At 46.5% G+C, this 19,733-nt stretch overlaps 1 long non-coding RNA gene across 2 annotated transcripts in view; it reads left to right on the top strand.

Moving 5' to 3' along the window:
* Positions 1 to 6,834: 6,834 nt before the first annotated feature.
* The window catches only part of LOC122456827, a 46,710-nt gene continuing 33,811 nt past the window's right edge, over positions 6,835 to 19,733 (top strand). For both annotated transcript variants that reach the window (XR_006275914.1, XR_006275915.1), the window contains exon 1: positions 6,835 to 6,921. This is a non-coding gene — a long non-coding RNA (uncharacterized LOC122456827). The remainder of the gene's footprint in view (positions 6,922 to 19,733) is intronic.

The following is a 19,733-nucleotide window of genomic DNA, read 5'->3' on the forward strand; positions in this document are numbered from 1 at the left end:
TCACATCAGCCACACTATCAGAGGCTCCTTCACCTGCGCATCTACCAATGTGATATATGCCATCATGTGCCAGCAATGCCCCTCTGCCATGGACATTGGCCAAACTGGACAGTCTCTACGTAAAAGAATGAATGGACACAAATCAGACATCAAGAATTATAACATTCAAAAACCAGTTGGAGAACACTTCAATCTCTCTAGTCACTCGATTACAGACCTAAGAGTGGCTATCCTTCAACAAAAAAGCTTCAAAAACAGACTCCAACGAGAGACTGCTGAATTGGAATTAATTTGCAAACTGGATACAATTAACTTAGGCTTGAATAGAGACTGGGAGTGGATGAGTCATTACACAAAGTAAAACTATTTCCCCATGGTATTTCTCCCCCCCACCCCACCCCCCACTGTTCCTCTGATATTCTTGTTAACTGCTGGAATTAGCCTACCTTGCTTGTCACCATGAAAGGTTTTCCTCATTCCCCCCCCTGCTGCTGGTGATGGCTTATCTTAAGTGATCACTCTCCTTACAGTGTGTATGATAAACCCATTGTTTCATGAAAAAAGAAAAGGAGTACTTGTGGCACCTTAGAGACTAACAAATTTATTAGAGCATAAGCTTTCGTGAGCTACAGCTCACTTCATCGAAAGCTTATGCTCTAATAAATTTGTTAGTCTCTAAGGTGCCACAAGTACTCCTTTTCTTTTTGCGAATACAGACTAACATGGCTGCTACTCTGAAACCATTGTTTCATGTTCTCTGTGTGTGTATATAAATCTCTCCTCTGTTTTTTCCACCAAATGTATCCGATGAAGTGAGCTGTAGCTCACGAAAGCTTATGCTCTAATAAATTTGTTAGTCTCTAAGGTGCCACAAGTACTCCTTTTCTTCTTTCTATGAGGATACTAAGACATGTATGCCCGTGACAATGGACACAGCTCAGTGTATGGCAGTACTTTCCATTCCCCCCTTGACTGGACAAAGATACTCCCTCTGAGATACATCTTTATACCCTGATACAAACAAGTTCCATACTGCCTCAGACATAGTTAATCATTGCCTCCTGACGTGGCTAGTTATTACCCATCGCCTTGTACATGTTGGTTTGATCAAAATATTTTTATTACATACTGTTATCCTGACCTTATCTTTCAGGAGGAGTCATTGTGTTCCTGTTATCCTTGGGGAATGTTTTTATACCATCCTTGATATCGGGACGTTTCGGTACCCCTTGATATCGGGATGCATACTCTTGTGTAAGTATTCTGTTCTTAGCATTTCTTAGGAATGTGTATTTCTGCAACATCAGCCCTGTTCTTGCCAGATTCTGTGAGCCTGCAAGCAGGCAGAGCCTGATGTTTGCTTACAGCCTGACTTTTGCTAACTTTGCTTTATATTAGTAAAGCTTGCCCACTACTTTAGCTGAGGCCTCATAACTGGCCTCTGACACAAGGGCTTATATCTCAGTCTCTCTTCCTACTACAGGCTGCTTTCCAGTTTGGGACTATGTAGCCAACTGATCTACATTTTATTATTTTTACTCCCTAGAGGCCCAAATATATTCCAACCGTGTTGTGCTAGGCACCATACAACCATACAGACCATTACATATTTCACTGTTAAAAAAAAAAAGGAGACCAAGAGTAAAAGAATGAGCAAATGAAGTAGGGCATTAACTTGGAAGCATCAAAACACAGTTGTTCTGGAACTTCTCCTGGGGCTGACTCCAAGCTAATTTATGGCCAGGGTCTGTAAGAGGAGTCCCAACGAAAAACTCTGGTGAGACAGCCAAACTATTGATCCTTTGTTCTCATTTGGATGAAATTCTCTCTTTTGCAGAGGATCAGTGTAAATCCTCAAAATAAGGCTTAAATGGGATTTAGCAGTGCATAGGCCCTGAGCTGCCCCACTGCACAGGGATGAGGTTCATTCATTTATTTTAAAATTATTGTATTTGTTGAAGATAACCAGGTGGTTTCTGGAATAACACCAACACTTTCCCTCTAATCTCAACAGCGCAGCCATACTCCAGATTAGATTAGTGGAACCTTGTAATTTCACCGTTAACTCTTTAATTGGATTTTGGAACGAATCCAGCAGGACATGTTTTCTTAAAGACAAAAACTCATTAGAACAATTATGGCAATGACTGAAAATTATGAAACCATAGAACAAAGAAGGGGCTTGTCTCCCACCCAGAAGTACCTACAGTGAACTTTATCTGAACTTTGCATTGGCTAAATTAGGTTCAAGAAGTACAGTAGTGAGCAAAACTATTGTACTTGGACTTTCAGAAAACCTTTGACAAGGTCTCTCACCAAAGGCTGTTAAGCAAAGTAGGCAGTCATGGGATAAGAGGGAAGGTCCTCTGATGGATCAATAACTGGTTAAAAGAGAGGAAACAAAGGGTAGGTATAAATGGTCAGTTTTCAGAATGGAGAGAGGTAAATAGGGGTGTCCCCCAGGGGTCTGTACTAGGACCAGTGCTGTTCAACATATTCATAAATGATCTGGAAAAAGGCGTAAACAGTGAGGTGGCAAAATTTGCAGATGATACAAAACTACTCAAGATAGTTAAGTCCAAAGCTGACTGCAAAGAGTTACAAAAGGGATCTCACAAAACTAGGTGACTGGGCAACAAAATGGCTGATGAAATTCAATGTTGATAAATGCAAAGTTATGCACATTGGAAAACATCCCAACTATACATATAAAATGATGGGGGTCTAAATTAGTCCATCAAGGGGACTCACTTTAGGCTTCCGGATCCCAGCCATCATGTCTCCTGGACAGAGAGACATGTTTCACTCCCTCCTGACCAGGGATTTTAAGGCTGCATAGTTCTCTGATTTACACTGATAATCCCAGCAACCCAGATTGCCTAAAAAGGCCAGCACCTGCATTTTGCCTTTTTGCAAGGGCTATGACTAGTGTATTGCCTGCAGTTATAAGTTATTACACAGCTCTTTCTAAGCAAGAACATTTGTTCTGAAAGTAAAAACCATTACAGAGAGAAAACAATAAAAGAACCTGCACACATGCTAAAAACCTTAGCAGAGATCATTGCCAACTCCAGTTTAGGGCTCTGGTAGGTATCAGTCCTTCAAAACCTACAACTGGGTTTTCCTCATAGTTACAAGTTCCTACCAGTCTTTAGATCAGGAACCAGAAAGAAGGCAGGGTAGATCAGCTGTTTCTTTATGCAACTCAGGCTTTAGAACTTGGTTCTGTAACAGTTAATCAGCAGGCAATCACCCCCTCCTCAGGGCGTAGCTTCAAAAGGCTAGTTTTTTTCATAACCAGAGTTGGGGAATTTGCATTAACTCCACCCTCACCCCCGGAAAGCCATTCTACAATAAGAGAACTTACTGTATGCACTACAGGAGTTCATCAGCCCCTCTCCCTGCACAGAGGCCTTTGACCCCTCTGTTTCCCAGCAGTATTTCCTTATTTACTTTGTCAAACAGGCACTGAGGAATGACTGGCTCAAATTCTGTCCTATTATCAACATCAAAGCATGTATCACAACATGTCCAAAGAACAATACAGTGGAAAACTGCATAGGAAATTACTTGTAATCACACTAAGTGCAATGATTATCACAGAAAATTAAGCTCTGGAATCTTTCTGGCCATGATTTTGGATGTTGTATTAATGTTCAGTTATTTACTCCTGAGGGCATTCTGCGCCAAAAAAAATATAAAAATTCTGTGCATAATACTTTAAAGTTATGCAAATTTCTGCAAATTTTATTTGTCCAATAAACGTGGACGCTCCAGCATGGCATTGGGACAGGTCATTGGCTGAAAAGAGGTGGGAGATCACCCTGCAGCTTCCCCCAGGACACGGACTCAACGGTGAGGCTGCACCCAACCCTGACACGGTGCAAGGACCACGCCTGCCCCAGAAACACCCCAGGGCCCTGCTCCTCCATGCCAGGTGCACCAGGCTCAGCAAGGTAGGATCCAAATGTGGAGAGGCTTAGTGTGGGAGGAATCCAGGTGTCGATTGAGAAGGTTCTGTTTGGGGCAGTCTGGGTGCGGGTGGCTCAGTGGGGATCCAGGTGTGGGGGGGATCTAGATGCACAGGGGCTTGTTGGGAGGTTCTGGGTTCAACAGTAATGGGACTCTGCAGAGGGGTCCAAGTGAAGGTGGTTGGGGCTCAGTGGTGGGGTCCAGATGCTAGAGGAGTGGGGTAGGATCCAGGTGCAACTGGTTGGGGCTCAGTACCATGGAGATCCAGGTGTGTGCAGCTCGTTGGGGTGGTCCAGATGCAGGAGGAATGGGGCTCATTGGGGGGGTTCTGGGTGCAGGGGGTGGGTGATACTTGGTGGGAGGGTCGGGGTTTGAGGAGGTCTGTCTGCATGGGGGTTAGGCGGATGGGGGGACCAGCTCCCTGTACAGTGATCCCTCCCCCGTAGCTGAGGAGCAACGGGTGCAGGAAGCACAGGGAGGATGGGGGGTGGAGTTTGCAGAGCTTCCTACAGCTGGGGAGGAATCTGGGGGTGGGTCTAACACGGTCCTGGATGCTGTGCAGGGGAAGAAGAAGTCCTGTCCTCCCCAGCCCAGTTAGGATTAGCAGCTGAGCCTGGCGCAGGGTAGAAGCCACCAGCTGGGTCTTCCCCACAGTGATTTACCTCTCTGCCGGCTGCCCTGCGCACCTGAAACATACTGCTGGGGAGAGTCGCATGATCGCTCTTGTGGCTTCCCTTTGCTTCCCTGTCAGAAAAGCATTTTTCTGCAGGGAAACAAAGAAATCTCCAGGGGACATAAATTCTGCAGATGTGCAGTGGGGCAGAATTCCCCCAAGAGTATCATTTACATGTTTTTCCCAATCAGACTGCTTTATTCATTATTAGTATCTGTAAAGTGCTGACACTGTGTTCAGCCCAGTACAAGGCATAGAAATAAAGACTGACCCTGCTCCAAACTGCTTAGCAATGGGAAGACAGCTTTATAATTTAGCAATCTTTCAGGGATTTACATGTGGCTTCAGTAATGGATAGACCTTATGTTGGCTTCCAGCAGAGGGATGGTGTCATGGGGTATATGTACCTCACGCTGCTGATTGACAGTCTCTTGAAAGATGGGAGGATAAAAAGGGTGGGAAGCAGAAGGGAAAGATGGCTAACAGAGGAGTACTTGTGGCACCTTAGAGACCAACAAATGTATTTGAGCATAAGCTTTCGTGAGCTACAGCTCACTTCATCGGATGCCTTTAAATTTCATGAAGTTGACAGATTTCCACTCTATACGGCTAAATTCAGTGCCTTGCATAATGACAGGTTTCAGAGTAGCAGCCGTGTTAGTCTGTATTCGCAAAAAGAAAAGGAGTACTTGTGGCACCTTAGAGACTAACAAATTTATTTGAGCATAAGCTTTTGTGAGCTACAGAGGAGTGAGCAGGCTGGAGAAAGGAGCTCCTGCCAGCACAGGACTGAATAGCCACAGCAGAGTCAATAGCCCAGACGGGGACTGACTGATTGACAGGCTGAAGAGCCTACCGAGATCCAGAGGAAGATAGAAGGGAGCTCAAGGCACTGTCAGAGTCAAAGAACCCTGATCCTACTTATCCAGCTTGAGGGGCCCTGAGCTGGAACCCAGTGGAGTGGGCGGCCCTGGGTTCCCTCCCAACCTCCTGATGGACTTGGGAGTGAAAAAAAAGGGTTTTCAGACTCCTCAGCACCAGGAATAGACTTGGTTTGTGTCTTTTCCAGGCCCAGGAATTAGCCAGATGTTCACTCAGAAAGCAACAGGGCCAGCGTTCCCTCTAATTTTTCCCATGTACGTGAGGAATGAATTTTGTTATGTGCACCAATATGGAGATGATGTGTGACACATTACCTTCATATTGGTGCACATAACAAAATTCATGTGGTGGGGGTGGGGCCGAGGGTGGGAGGGGGCTCAGGGCTGGGGTGCGGGGGGGAAGGGGGCAGAGAATGAGGGCTCTGGGATGGGGCTGGGGATGAGGAGCTCAGGGGTGGGCAGCAGGTTGGTGTGTGGGAGTGTGAGGGCTCTGACTGAAGGTGTGGGCTCTGGGGTGGGGCTGGGGATGAGGGGTTTGGTTGCAGGAGGGTGCTCCAGTGGGGAGAGAGAACTCTACCCAGCTCTCTCTCCCTGCAGCAGTACCTGGGCTGGGGGGAGAGGTGCCTCTTCTTGCAGTGGCATCTTTGGGGCTGGGGCCATGGGAAAGGCGTTCCTCCCCTAGCTGCGACAGGTCCAGGCTGGGGCTGGGTTTGGGTTTGGGCTGCCCCTCTCCAAACCCCAACTCAGCCCCAGACCTGCTGCGGCATGTTGTGGGCTGGGCTAGGTTGGGGCCGGGGAGGGACTCCTCTCCACTGGCCATGGCAGGTCCAGGGCTGGGGAGGGGCCAGAAGAAGGGTGCCCCTCCCACAACAGGTCTTGGCTGGGCAGGTTCCCTGAACGCCTGCGTGGCGCTAAATAGAGTGCTGCACGGCCATGTGGCCATGGAGCTTATAGGGAACTTAGAACAGGGCCTTCCCATATGGAATAAAGGGGCACTCACAGGAGCAAGAGCGGGTTTCAGGATGTAGAGCCTTCAGGAAACCCCTCTCTTTCTGTCACACTTGGAAAGCCAGACTGAAAAACTTGTGTATAGGCTTTGTGAAGTTTAGCTCACTGTGCTGTTCAGGGCTGATAATGATTTGCATGAAGGGACCAGCTGTATCTGCAAAAATTACACACTTTTGGTGTAATTCTAAAAACTCCCTAATGAGAGTTACTAGAATATAGAAGCAAAAGAGACATTTCTCCTTACATTCCATTTGATGGCAAGCTCAGCCTCACTCTGGTAACCCTGGTGAGTCTGATTGTTCTGGATAATGGAGCAAGGAGGGAATTTTTGAGATATTCCCCCAAAAGAGGATTTTCAAATGAGTAAATTCTTCCAGGAATTCACAGGTAAACGTGCTGCTGACTCACAGTGAGCTTAGGCCCAAAGTGCTTAGTCAGATTATCCTTCTAGCGAAGACAATGAGTCAGGACTAAGGCATGGGTCCAGCATTTGTTTCAAAATCTATTGTAGAGAAGATTTTATTGGGCACGAGCAACAGGTTCCAGGGAGAGGAGAAGGAGCCTTCAGAGATGCAAAGCCTACCCTTCCCTGCAGCCCATGCTGGGGCTTTGCAGCCTGGGCCTACACATGTAGGTCTGTACTGCAGCTGGGAGTGTGCCATGTGGACATACGTGCTAGCTTCACTGGAACCAGTGTGCTCAAAATAGCACTGTGTATGTTCTGGAAGCATGGACTACGACCATTGCTCAGAGCCAGGGGGTCAAGTGGTCTTGTGCTTGGATGGCTAGTCTGTGCCACTGCCCGCGTACAACATCCATGCTGCTATTTTTAGCATGCTAGCTTAAATGGAGCTAGCATGTGTCCAAATACCCAGGCTGGAGGCAAGCTCCCAGGTGCAGGGTGGACATACCCTAAGACTTTTCTTCCTGGTGTGGTTCATTCTGAGAAAGGGAAACTGGCAAAATCTACAATAGCAAAATGGAACCAGAATACCATTCCATTCAGGATTCCCAGCCCATTTCCTGATTGATACATTGGAGAGCCAAGTGACATCCATCCACCCTCTGGTTGAGGTGCGCACAACTAGAGGGTTTGTTCTCTTTTAAGAAAACAGTGTTATGGGTGTGAGGCAAGGTGGTTGGATCAATGGTTCTGGTTTTAGCCCACCTCTGCTTACAACTTCTTTGTTCATGGTACACCCGGATTCTCCACCCATGAGGTGCAGCTCAAACATAAACCAAGCAATCAGCACTACTGAGTTTAGAATAAAGCCATGCTGTGCAAATTGCCTTCCTTCCAAATATGAACTTCCACCTCTTCTCTCCCATCACTTTCTCCTTCCTCAATTCTCCCCCTTTACTTGTTAGGATGATCTTCTCTTTAAATGCTGAGCCAGATTCTTGAATGATGTAAATCAACAAGTTCCATTGAGAAAATCCACACAACCACCCAAATAGAGTGCAAACAGTATCTCCTCTGCTAGGGAAGAAAGATTAATTAAGTCTGCTAGGGACTTCACCATACAGGCCTAATTTGCCTGGAAATTATGATAGCTAGCCATCATCATTTAACTAGCTAGCTAGATCCTGTGTTTCTCAGAACTTTGGCGAACAGCTATCTGCACATCTCAGTACAAATAAGAGCAGAATAAGCTAATAATGGAAAGCTTGCTTCTTTCTTTCCAGCTATCAGGGAGTAATCACATTGCTGTTACTCTGTGTATTGGCCTACTATACGGGCCCTGGCAGAAAGCATGAAATAGCCTCAATCTTATCCAAGAATACAAGAAAACATTGCTTCCTTGACCAGATGGTCAAGGAAAATTAGGTCAGTTTTGGGTTTTGTTTTCTTGGCTTTTTCTCTTTCACTTGTGTTTTACTTTGAAAATCCCTACTGGTGCCGGATCTTCAAGAGAGTGGTTTATGCTTTCAATTTCTTGCACAATCTGCCTTTGGAATTTTGCCTTAACTACATGGTTAGTCATTTTCCCATAACAGCTCACTACTTAAAGAGTACGTCCTCTATCAGCTATTTCATAGACTTTGCTTTAAAGAGAAACTGATCTTGTGCCAGCATGCTTTCTGTCAAAGTTCCTTCCTCACTCTGAACTCTAGGGTATAAATGTGGGGGCCTGCATGAAAACCCCCTAAGCTTATTTTTACCAGCTTAGGTTAAAAGTTCCCCAAGGTACAAACTATTTTAATTTTTGCCCTTGGACTTTATTGCTGCCACCATTAAGCGTCTAACAAACATATAACAGGGAAAGAGCCCGCTTGGAAACGTCTTTCCCCCCAAAATCCTCCCAAACCCTACACCCCCTTTCCTGGGCAAGGCTTGATAAAAATCTTCACCAATTTGCATAGGTGAACACAGACCCAAACCCTTCGATCGTAAGAACAATGAAAAAGCAATCAGGTTCTTAAAAGAAGAATTTTAATTGAAGAAAAAAGTAAAAGAATCACCTCCGTAAAATCAGGATGGTAAATACCTTACAGGGTAATCAGATTCAAAACAGAGAATCCCTCTAGGCAAAACCTTAAGTTACAAAAAGACACAAAAACAGGAATATACATTCCATTCAGCACAGCTTATTTTATCAGCCATTTAAACAAAACAGAATCTAACGCATATCTAGCTAGATTACTTACTATGTTCTAAGACTCCATTCCTTTTCTGTTCCCGGCAAAAGCATCACACAGACAGAGAAAACCTTTGTTTCTCCCCCTCTCCAGCTTTGAAAGTATCTTGTCTCCTCATTGGTCATTTTGGTCAGGTGCCAGCGAGGTTATCCTAGCTTCTTAACTCTTTACAGGTGAAAGGGTTTTTCCTCTGGCCAGGAGGGATTTTAAAGGTGTTCAACCTTCCCTTTAGATTTATGACACCCCCCCAAATCACAGATAGGTTGAAACGCTGGCTGTGATTTCTTCCTGGAGCTCTAGGAGAAAACAGAGTTAATAAGACACATGCACCTCTAAATATACTACCAAGTATATAAAGACTAACAATATTTTCCACATCTCAAGGACGATTTTAACCAGTTGATTCTGGGAAACTTTTACAGGAGAGTGCATCAGCCACTTTGTTAGAAGCTCCTGAGATGTGTTGGATGTCGAAATTAAAATCTTGGAGAGCTAAACTCCACCAAATAAGTTTTTTGTTATTTCCCATGACGGTATGAAGCCACTGTAGCGCAGCATGGTTGGTTTGCAGGTGGAAACGCCGTCCCCAAACATATGGGTGTATCTTTTCCAGAGCATAGACAATGGCATAACATTCTTTTTCACTGATGGACCAGTTGCTTTCCCTTTCAGACAGCTTCTTGCTGAGAAACACTACAGGGTGGAATTCTTGCAGAAGTCCTTCCTGCATTAAAACTGCTCCCACACCACGCTTGGATGCATCTGTCGTTACTAGGAACGGTTTGTCAAAGTCTGGGGCCCTTAGTACAGGGTCAGACATGAGTATCGCTTTAAGCTGGTTAAAGGCCTTCTGACACTTTTCGGTCCACTGAACAGCATTTGGCAGTTTCTTTTTGGTTAGGTCTGTCAGTGGGGCAGTGATTTGGCTGTATTGCAGTACAAATTGCCTGTAATATCCAGCCAAGCCTAAGAAGGATTGGACCTGTTTCTTTGACTTTGGGACAGGCCACTTTTGGATAGCATCCACTTTGGCCTGTAGGTTCCTTGACCCACCTGGTTTCCAAGGTAAATCACTCTGTTTAGGCCTATTTGACACTTCTTAGCCTTAATAGTTAGTCCTGCCTCCCTTATGAGCTCGAAGACTTTTTGTAGATGTTCCAGGTGTTCTGCCCAGGAATCCAAAAATATGGCTACATCGTCAAGGTAGGCGATGGCATATTCTAATCCCGCTATGAGACCATCTACAAGTCTTTGGAAGGTGGTGGGTGCATTCCGCAGCCCGAAAGGGAGTACGTTAAATTCATACAGCCCGACCTGTGTGGTGAAGGCTGACTTTTCCTTGGCGGATTCATCTAGCGGTACCTGCCAGTACCCCTTGGTTAAGTCCAAGGTCGAGATGAACTGGGCCCATCCCAGTTTCTCTAATAGTTCATCTGTCTGTGGCATTGGATAATTGTCTGGGCGAGTTACAGCATTTAGCTTATGGTAGTCCATGCAAAAACGTATCTCCCCATCTGGTTTGGGAATTAGAACCACTGGAGATGCCCATGCATGGCCAGAGGGGCGGATTACCCCCATCTGTAGCATATCCTGGATCTCCTGTTCTATAGCAGTTTTAGCTTGAGGAGACACCCGGTAAGGTTGGACTTTAATTGGGTGAACATTATCTGTGTGAATGGAGTGGTATGCCCGTTCAGTTAGTTCTGGAGCGGCTGAGAACATCGGCGTGTAGCTAGTGCACAGCTCCTTGATCTGCTGTTGCTGCATACGCCCAAGGATCATGGAGAGGTTCACCTTTTCCACACCACCAGCACTTTTCCCTTCATAGTAGACACCTTCAGGCCACTCAGCGTCATCTCCTCCCTGGGCTGTAAACTGACAAACCTTTAATTCTCTGGAATAAAAGGGCTTTAGAGAATTAATATGGTACACCTTAGGCTTTTGGTTGGAGGTGGGGAATGCTATGAGATAATTAACAGCTCCCAGGCGCTCCTGGACCGTGAATGGCCCTTCCCACGACACTTCCATTTTATGGGCCTGGAGCGCCTTTAAGACCATGACCTGGTCTCCTTCTTGGAAGGAACGCTCTCTGGCACGTTTATCATACCAGGCTTTTTGCTCTTTTTGAGCATTCTGTAGGTTCTCTTTAGCAAGGGCTAAAGAGATTCGGAGGGTGTTTTGTAGGTTGGTTACAAAGTCCAGAATGTTAGCTCCTGGGGAAGGTGTAAACCCCTCCCATTGCTGCTTCACCAACTGTAATGGCCCCTTAATCTCGTGGCCATATACAAGTTCAAATGGTGAAAACCCTAAACTGGGATGTGGTACATCTCTGTAGGCAAAAAGCAATTGCTGCAACACTAGGTCCCAATCATTGGAGTGCTCATTTACAAATTTACGTATCATGGCCCCCAAAGTCCCATTAAATTTCTCCACCAGGCCATTTGTTTGATGATGGTAAGGGGTGGCAACCAAGTGATTTACCCCATGAGCTTCCCAAAGGCTTTCCATAGTTCCTGCCAGGAAATTAGTTCCTGCATCTGTGAGGATGTCGGAGGGCCAACCTACCCTGGCAAAAATGTCTACTAGTGCCTGGCACACACTTTTAGCCCTGGTGTTGCTTAGAGCTACTGCTTCCGGCCATTGGGTGGCAAAATCCATGAAAGTCAGTATGTACTGCTTTCCTCTGGGTGTCTTTTTCAGAAAAGGACCCAGAATATCCACAGCTACTCACTGAAATGGAACTTCAATGATGGGGAGTGGCTGGAGAGGGGCTTTGACTTGGTTTTGGGTTTTCCCACTCTTTGGCATACCTCACAAGACCGGACATAGGTAGAAACATCGTTGCCTATTCCCTCCCAGTGGAATGACCGCCCCAAACGGTCTTTGGTGCTGTTCACCCCAGCATGGCCACTAGGATGATTGTGGGCTAAGCTCAAGAGCTTGGCCCGGTACTTAGTTGGAACTACCAACTGTCTCTGAGGATGGCAGTCTTCCTGGTATCCACCAGAAAGAGTTTCCTTGTATAAAAGTTCTCTTTCTACAACAAACCTGGATCGATTAGAAGAGCTGAGAGGCGGTGGGTTGCTCCGTGCCACCATCCAAGCTCTCTGGAGGCTTTCATCTGCTTCCTCTTCGGTCTCGAACTGTTCCCTTGCTGCTGGAGACATCAGTTCCTCATTGGATTGTGGACCTAGACTTGGTCCCTCTGGAAGCAATGTAGGGGATGGGGCTGTTTCCGTTGACTTGAACCTTTCTCCGCTGGAGCACTATGTTGGTGTTCAGGCTCCAGCTAAGCCTCTGGTGTAGGGTTATCGGCTGCTGCTGGTTCAGGTTTGGTGGGGCCCTCTGGTGTTGGGGTTGCAAGTACTGGATTCAGTGCTGGCAATGGGTCTGGTGCTGGTTGTTCCGCCGGTTCCGGTTCTGGGACTGGCTCTGTCTGGGTCTCTGGGACTGGATCCACTACTGCTGTTGCAGACATTGGCCTGGGGTCCGGGTCCATCACCTCTGACCTGGTCCTGGTAGAAGTTTCCTCAGCAGAGCTAGGCGTAACGGCTTGTTTAGCCTGGCTGCTGGTGACCATTCCCATCCTCTTGCCTAGCTTCACGTGACTGGCCAACTCTTCCCCTAACAGCCTGGGGATGGGATAATCATCATAGACTGCAAAAGTCCACATTCCTGACCAGCCCTTGTACTGGACAGGCAACTTGACTGTAGGCAAATTGAAAGAGTTGGACTTGAAGGGTTGAATTGTCACTTGGATCTCTGCGTCGACTAAATTTGGGTCCACTAAGGAAGCATGGATAGCAGACACTTGTGCTCCGGTGTCCCTCCACACGGTGACCTTCCTCCCGCCCACACTCACAGTTTCCCTCTGCTCCGAGGGTATCTGGGAGGCATCTGGGCCTGAGGACCTCTGTGGTGATTCTGGTGCAATGAACTGTAATCTGTTGGGGTTCTTGGGGCAGTTGGCCTTTACACGCCCCGGCATGTTATATTTAAAGCATCGTCCAGCTGATGGGTCACTGCGGGGAGGTGGGTTGCTGGAGAACGTTATGGCAGGACAATAAGTTGTCTGGAGGGTTCCTTGGGGGGTAGTTGGAGCCTTGGGCTGCCCCTGGTAGTAGGGTGTGGTCTGAGGTTGTCCCTTCTGGTATCTGCTCCAACTGCGACCAGTTTTTTTCTTTTCTGCCACCTCCACCCATTTGGCTCCAATCTCCCCCACCTCAATTACAGTTTTTGGCTTCCCATCTAGGATGTATCTTTCTATTTCCTTAGGAACACCCTCTAAGAACTGCTCCATTGGCATTAGGAAGGGCAAATCTTCTGGAGATTTTACACTTGTTCCTGATATCCAGGCATCCCAGTGTTTCACAGTGTGGTAGACATGTCGGGTAAATGACACGTCTGGTTTCCACCTTAGGGCTCTGAACTGCCGACTGGAATGCTCGGGTGTTAGCCCCATTCTGACTCTCGCCTTGGTTTTAAACAGTTCATACTTGTTCATGTGTTCCTTAGGCATTTCAGCTGCCACCTCAGCTAAGGGTCCACTGAGCTGCGGCCTCTGCTCCACCATGTATTGGTCTGTAGAGATGCTGTACCCAAGGCAGGCCCTTTCGAAGTTCTCTAAGAAGGCCTCAGTATCGTCGCCTGCCTTGTAGGTGAGGAACTTCCTGGGATGTGAAGCGGTACCTGGAGAAGGATTGCTATTCTGCTGAGCCTTTGCCTTCTCCATCTCCATCTCCAGTGTATGCTTCATTTCTTTTTCCCTTGCCTCTATAGCTCTCCTGTGGGCAGCCTCCCTTTCCTCCTCAGCACGCTTCCATTCTTTTTCCTTTGTCTCCATAGCTCGCCTGTGGGCAGCCTCTTTGGCCATTTGTGCTTTGGGCTCTGTCATGTTTGCCTCTCTGTTTTTAACTAAACTTTACACCCAAGAGTTAGAAATAAAACAAACAAAAAAAACTTGGCTTGTAAAATTTTGCTGTGCTGTAACCGGATACCTATGTTCTCTGATAGTGATTGTCAGCCTATAGAAAAATCCTTAAAAAAAAAAATCCTAACATCTTTGTCTCCAGGCAAATAGGTAAAAAAAAAAACAAAACAAAACAAAAACTTCTTCAGGTCTGTGAAGACTTGTGAATTTCCCTGAAGGAGGTTAACTACCCTGCCTTTAGGTAGAGAAAACTCCAGCTCACAAAAGACAATTCCCTATTGTCTCTGCTCTGGCCCCTAAGCAGAAACAAAAAAAACCTCTAACTGCTTTCAGCTGAAAACCTGCTTTCCAGCAGTCCAAAGGAAAAAATATTTCCTTTTTAAAATCTGTGCTTCTTGTTAAAAAAAATCTCAAATTGATCTCAAAATTATTTCAAGTTAATCCCACCGCTCTACCACCATGTCAAGGTTTCTTCCCCACTCTGAACTCTATGGTACAGATGTGGGGACCTGCATGAAAACCTCCTAAGCTTACTTTTACCAGCTTAGGTTAAAACTTCCCCAAGGTACAAACTATTTTACCTTTTGCCCTTGGACTTTATTGCTGCCACCACCAAGCATCTAACAGATAAATAACAGGGAAAGAGCCCGCTTGGAAATGTCTTTCCCCCAAAAATCCTCCCAAACCCTACACCCCTTTTCCTGGGGAAGGCTTGATAAAAATCTTCACCAATTTGCATAGGTGAACACAGACCCAAACCCTTCGATCTTAAGAACAATGAAAAAGCAATCAGGTTCTTAAAAGAAGAATTTTAATTGAAGAAAAAAGTAAAAGAATCACCTCTGTAAAATCAGGATGGTAAATACCTTACAGAGTAATCAGATTCAAAACATAGAGAATCCCTCTAGGCAAAACCTTAAGTTACAAAAAAGACACAAAACAGAAATATACATTCCATTCAGCACAGCTTATTTTATCAGCCATTTAAACAAAACAGAATATAACACATATCTAGCTAGGTTACTTACTAAATTCTAAGACTCCATTCCTTTTCTGTTCTTGGCAAAAATAACACACAGAGAGAACCTTTGTTTCTCCCCCCCCTCCAGCTTTGAAAGTATCTTGTCTCCTCATTGGTCATTTTGGTCAGGTGCCAGCGAGGTTATCCTAGCTTCTTAACCCTTTACAGGTGAAAGGGTTTTTCCTCTGGCCAGGAGGGATTTTAAAGGTGTTTACCCTTCCCTTTATCTTTATGACACTCTCCTAGTCTGAATATGGGATGGGGGATAGGAACTCCTGAGTTAAATCTCAGCCCTGCTACTCACTCACTATATGGCCTTGACCAAGTCACTGACTTTTGCTCTGCCTCAGTTTTCCCATCTGTAAAATGGGAGTAGTAATAGTTGTCTGTCTTGAAGGAGTGTTGTGGGGAATCAATCAATTAATGTCTAAGGGTAGGTCTATCCTGGCAGAGTTACAGCACCGGAAGTTACAACACTGCTCAGAGAGCGCTAAAGTGAAACTGCTGTTGTGTGTTCACACTGTCAGCCGCCTGAGCAATAGTATGTTCACACTTGTGGCACTTGCAGCGGTATTTAGAGCGGTGCACTCTGGGCAGCTATGCCACAGAACATCTCTTCCTCTTCTGCTGCTAAGAGTTGTGAGAAGGTGGAGGGGGTTGTGAGGCATCCTGGGTCCTGCCCAATGCCCCGTGATTCATTGCTTCACATCCCAGGAATCCCTGTGCTTCCATCAGCATTTGGTGCTATTTTTCAACTGTTTGTGTATTGCACGCTCTGCCTCTTCGGTCTGTAGGAATGGATCCTGAATTGTTGACCAGTATGCTGCTCACTCTAACACATCACAAGTGGCAATGGAGTTATTCCTTAAACTACAAAGGCAAGAGGAGTGCGACATTGATCTCACCATGCGTACTAGCTATGACACGAGATTGCTTGTGGCATTCATGGAGGTGCTGACGACAGTGGAACGCCGCTTTTGGGCTCAAGAAACAAACACTGAATGGTGGGATCACATCTTTGTGCACATCTGGGATGATGAGCAGTGGCTGCAGAACTTTTGGATGAGGAAAGCCACGTTCATGGGACTGGGTGATGAGCTTGCCCCAGCCCTGCAGTGCAAGGACACGAGAATGAGAGCTGCCCTGCCATTGGAGAAGCATGTGGTGGTTGCACTGTGGAAGCTGGCTACTTCAGACTGCTACCGATCGTTCGCTAACCAGTTCGGACTATTGGGAAAGTCGACATTTTCCACAGACTATCTTCATTATGGAAGATATCTCACTGCTGAGGGTGAATAGGGAATCAAGGGAGGGCCTTCTCCAAGACTGTGGCTTCCGCCCTGGGCCCTATGTGGCTTGCCTGTGTGCAGCAATGGTCTCCCCTCCCCCAGTAATGGCAGAGTGGTGCGGGGAAGTTACTGTTAATGGGGCAAGAAACAAAGCAGCTCTACCAAAGAACCTGTGGCAGTGGATTGCCCAGTATCTCGATGAGAGTTTCCTGGAGATCTCTGAAGGAGATTCCCATGAAGTGAGGGAGTCAATCAACACCTGTTCCGCCGCTCAGACGAGGTATGTGGTGGTACACACATCATCCAGACACAAGCCTGCATTCTGCAACCCTCCTGCTCCCAACAACTCGCTTCAGCGATTCCCAGAATCAAAGCCGCTTACCAGAGGCCTCCTCTCCTGTTTGCGCTTTGCCAACATCTGACAGCTTTGACTGGCTAGCCTCCTCCAGGGTAGAGAAGAGCTCCTGGCTGCATGCATCTCTGACCTACACGTTGTCCTCTGCCTCTGGGTCCCCCTCCCGATCCTCGTCTAAGATTTCCTCCTCCTGGCTCGGTCCACTCTTGACTGGCACACGAGACACCAAAGTATCCACAGGGGCCTTTGCAGTGGAGGTGGGGTCACAGTCAAGTATCGTATCCAGCTCTTTGTAGAACCAGCAGCTCACGGGAGCAGCACTGGAGTGGCAGTTTGCCTCCCACGTCCTGTGGTAGGCATTCTGCAGCTCCTTCACTTTGACCCTGCACTGCAGTGTGTCCCAGTCGTGGCCCCTTTCTGTCATGCATTGTGAAATCTGTCCGTAGGTATCATAATTCCTACAGCTGGAGCGCAGCTGGGACTGGCAGCCTCCTCTCCCCAAATGCTGATGAGGTCCAGCAGCTCAGCATTTCTCCATGCAGGGGATCGCCTGGTGCGTGGAGCAGGCACCTGGCCACCTGGAAAGATGCGCTGAGATCACTGCATACATCACTGAGCAAACAGGAAGAGGACTTTCAAAATTCCCAAGGAATTCAAGGGGAGGGGCTCACGGTTGGTCACCTGCGGGCAGGGCAGTAAAGTTCAAACCGATGACCAAAAAGGCAAAAACAGGCATTGTGGGACACCTTCCGGAGGCCAATCGCAGTGCTGTAATCGACCAGGGTGTCTACACTGGCATCGCAGTGCTGTACCCCCGGCGCAGAAAGCTGCATGCCTCTCGTTGGGGTGGGTTTTTTACAGTGCTGTAACTAAGCAGTTTCTGTGCACTCAGTAGCTTGGCAGCGTGTACACCTTGGGAGTTAAAATGCAGAAAGCTGCTTTACTGCGCAGAAACTTGCCAGTGTAGACAAGGCCTAAGAAGTGCTAGATGCACGGTGAGCATTTTTCTAAGAGTGGCCAGGGTGAGATTTTGTGTGTTAATGAAGAATTATTCTTGCCCCGTTTTCTATACTGTAAGTTCTGTTTAAAGATTCAGGAATGTGCCTGCTTTCCCCACTATTCCCTGGGATGGCAGCTGCTGAATTTCTCTACAATGCTTTGGTGAAGCTCATAATGCACCAGTCACTTTCAATTTGAAGGAGAAGAAAATGCAGATGTGTCAATGTTAGCAGCAGACTCACTGGCTGCCACAAGTTTCAAATGTGAATAAACTGAATGCCCAGATCTTGCATTCGGATACTCAGATAAGTACTTAGGCAGGTGAACTGTGCTAATGGAATACAGAACTGCATTATTGCAAGATGATTATTAAAATACACACAGCCAACGACACTCAAGCAAGAACAATGTGCTCAGCATTACGTTAGAGACATAAAGGAGAAAGATTCTAATTACAGAGAGGATAAGGAAAACGGAAATGTTTTTGATAATCTTAAACAATACTGAATGCATCCAATGAAGTGAGGTGTAGCTCACGAAAGCTTATGCTCAGATAAATTTGTTAGTCTCTAAGGTGCCACAAGTACTCCTTTTCTTTAAACAATACAGTTCACTTACTGCCATTTCCCACAGATCTGAATTGTGACATGCCAGCTTGATAGGAAAACACAATACTGAGCATTGCTTCTGGTGGGCCATACCCACAGAACCCAATATTGGCCTTTCTTCAAGCTATTTAACAGCAGTTCTATCAGAAATAGGAGCTATACTTTATCCTTCAGTTTACTAACCAATCATTCACCACAACATGCCCTGGCTGGATTAGAACCAAGTAGGCAGCAAAATGCTCTAGAGCCAACTCCCTGAGCCATTCAGCCAGCCAAGGGGAAAGTTTGAAACCTGAATCCCTCCCTACTACTGGGAAAATAGCGGAAGAGTTCCATTAGCTCAGCCAGTACAGAAGAGATCAATCACACATGAGCGGGACCGCCATATCCCAAAAGCAACGTAGTGTACATATAGGTAAATTCATCACAGTGGGAGACCGGCCACTTGGGTTATTTGTACGAAGCTGGCATGATTAACTCACAGGTCTATATAGATTTTTGAAGGAGAGGAAACAGCAAGTTCTAGACTTCTGTTCTCCTTCACTCTTCAAAGTCAGATCCCTTGGGAGGATGGGCGGAGGGAACTATGTCAGTGCCTTTCCACCTCGGCACCCCATAAGGCTAAATATTACACTGGCTTGCTCCTTAAGTCATCACATTCGTTGTCAAGGAATAGGACATCCAGGCCCACTTTTCTTCCAGCACCAGCGTAAATCAGAAGTAACTCACCTGAAGTCACTGGAAGCACACTGTCGTACCACTGGTGCAAAAGTGAGATGAGAATCAGGCTTTGGGTCTGACACTCAGGAAAAATGAAATCAAAGGAAAGTCAGTGTAGAACCTCCTCCTAACTGTATGTGCCACTCAAAGCTGCTAAACTAATGCTATAGCATGGTCACCTTCAAGTTTCAAGCAGAAGCAGCTATTTAACTGCCCCAGGGTATCAGCTTGGGATAGTAGAACAGTGGTCACACCTGTGTCTATCCCAGTTGGGGCTCCCAATTAGAACCCTGTGTGGGCCTATTTTTTTAATCCCGCTCCCAGAATATCCACTCCCACCTGGTCCATGCAGTTTCACCCCTGCCCCCCAAGCCTACCCTTCCCCCCCCAAGGAGGCCTGGGAACGCCCCCCTCCCTCTTCAGAGGCCTGGGGCCAGCCCGCCCCTTGCCCGCGGGGGGGGCTGCATAGGACACCAAAATGTCTAGAGACAGCCCTGTAAACAATGCATGGAAATAATTAAAAAAATTTACCTCACAGCTGATCTACACTGCTTCAACTGGAGAATATTTGTCTTTTTTTCTCATGATCCTCTTTCAGTCTCCTCTACATAATAGATCCAACTATGTCAATATTTAT

Source organism: Dermochelys coriacea, chromosome 15 (genome assembly GCF_009764565.3).
Source record: "Dermochelys coriacea isolate rDerCor1 chromosome 15, rDerCor1.pri.v4, whole genome shotgun sequence".
Lineage (NCBI taxonomy): Eukaryota > Metazoa > Chordata > Testudines > Dermochelyidae > Dermochelys > Dermochelys coriacea.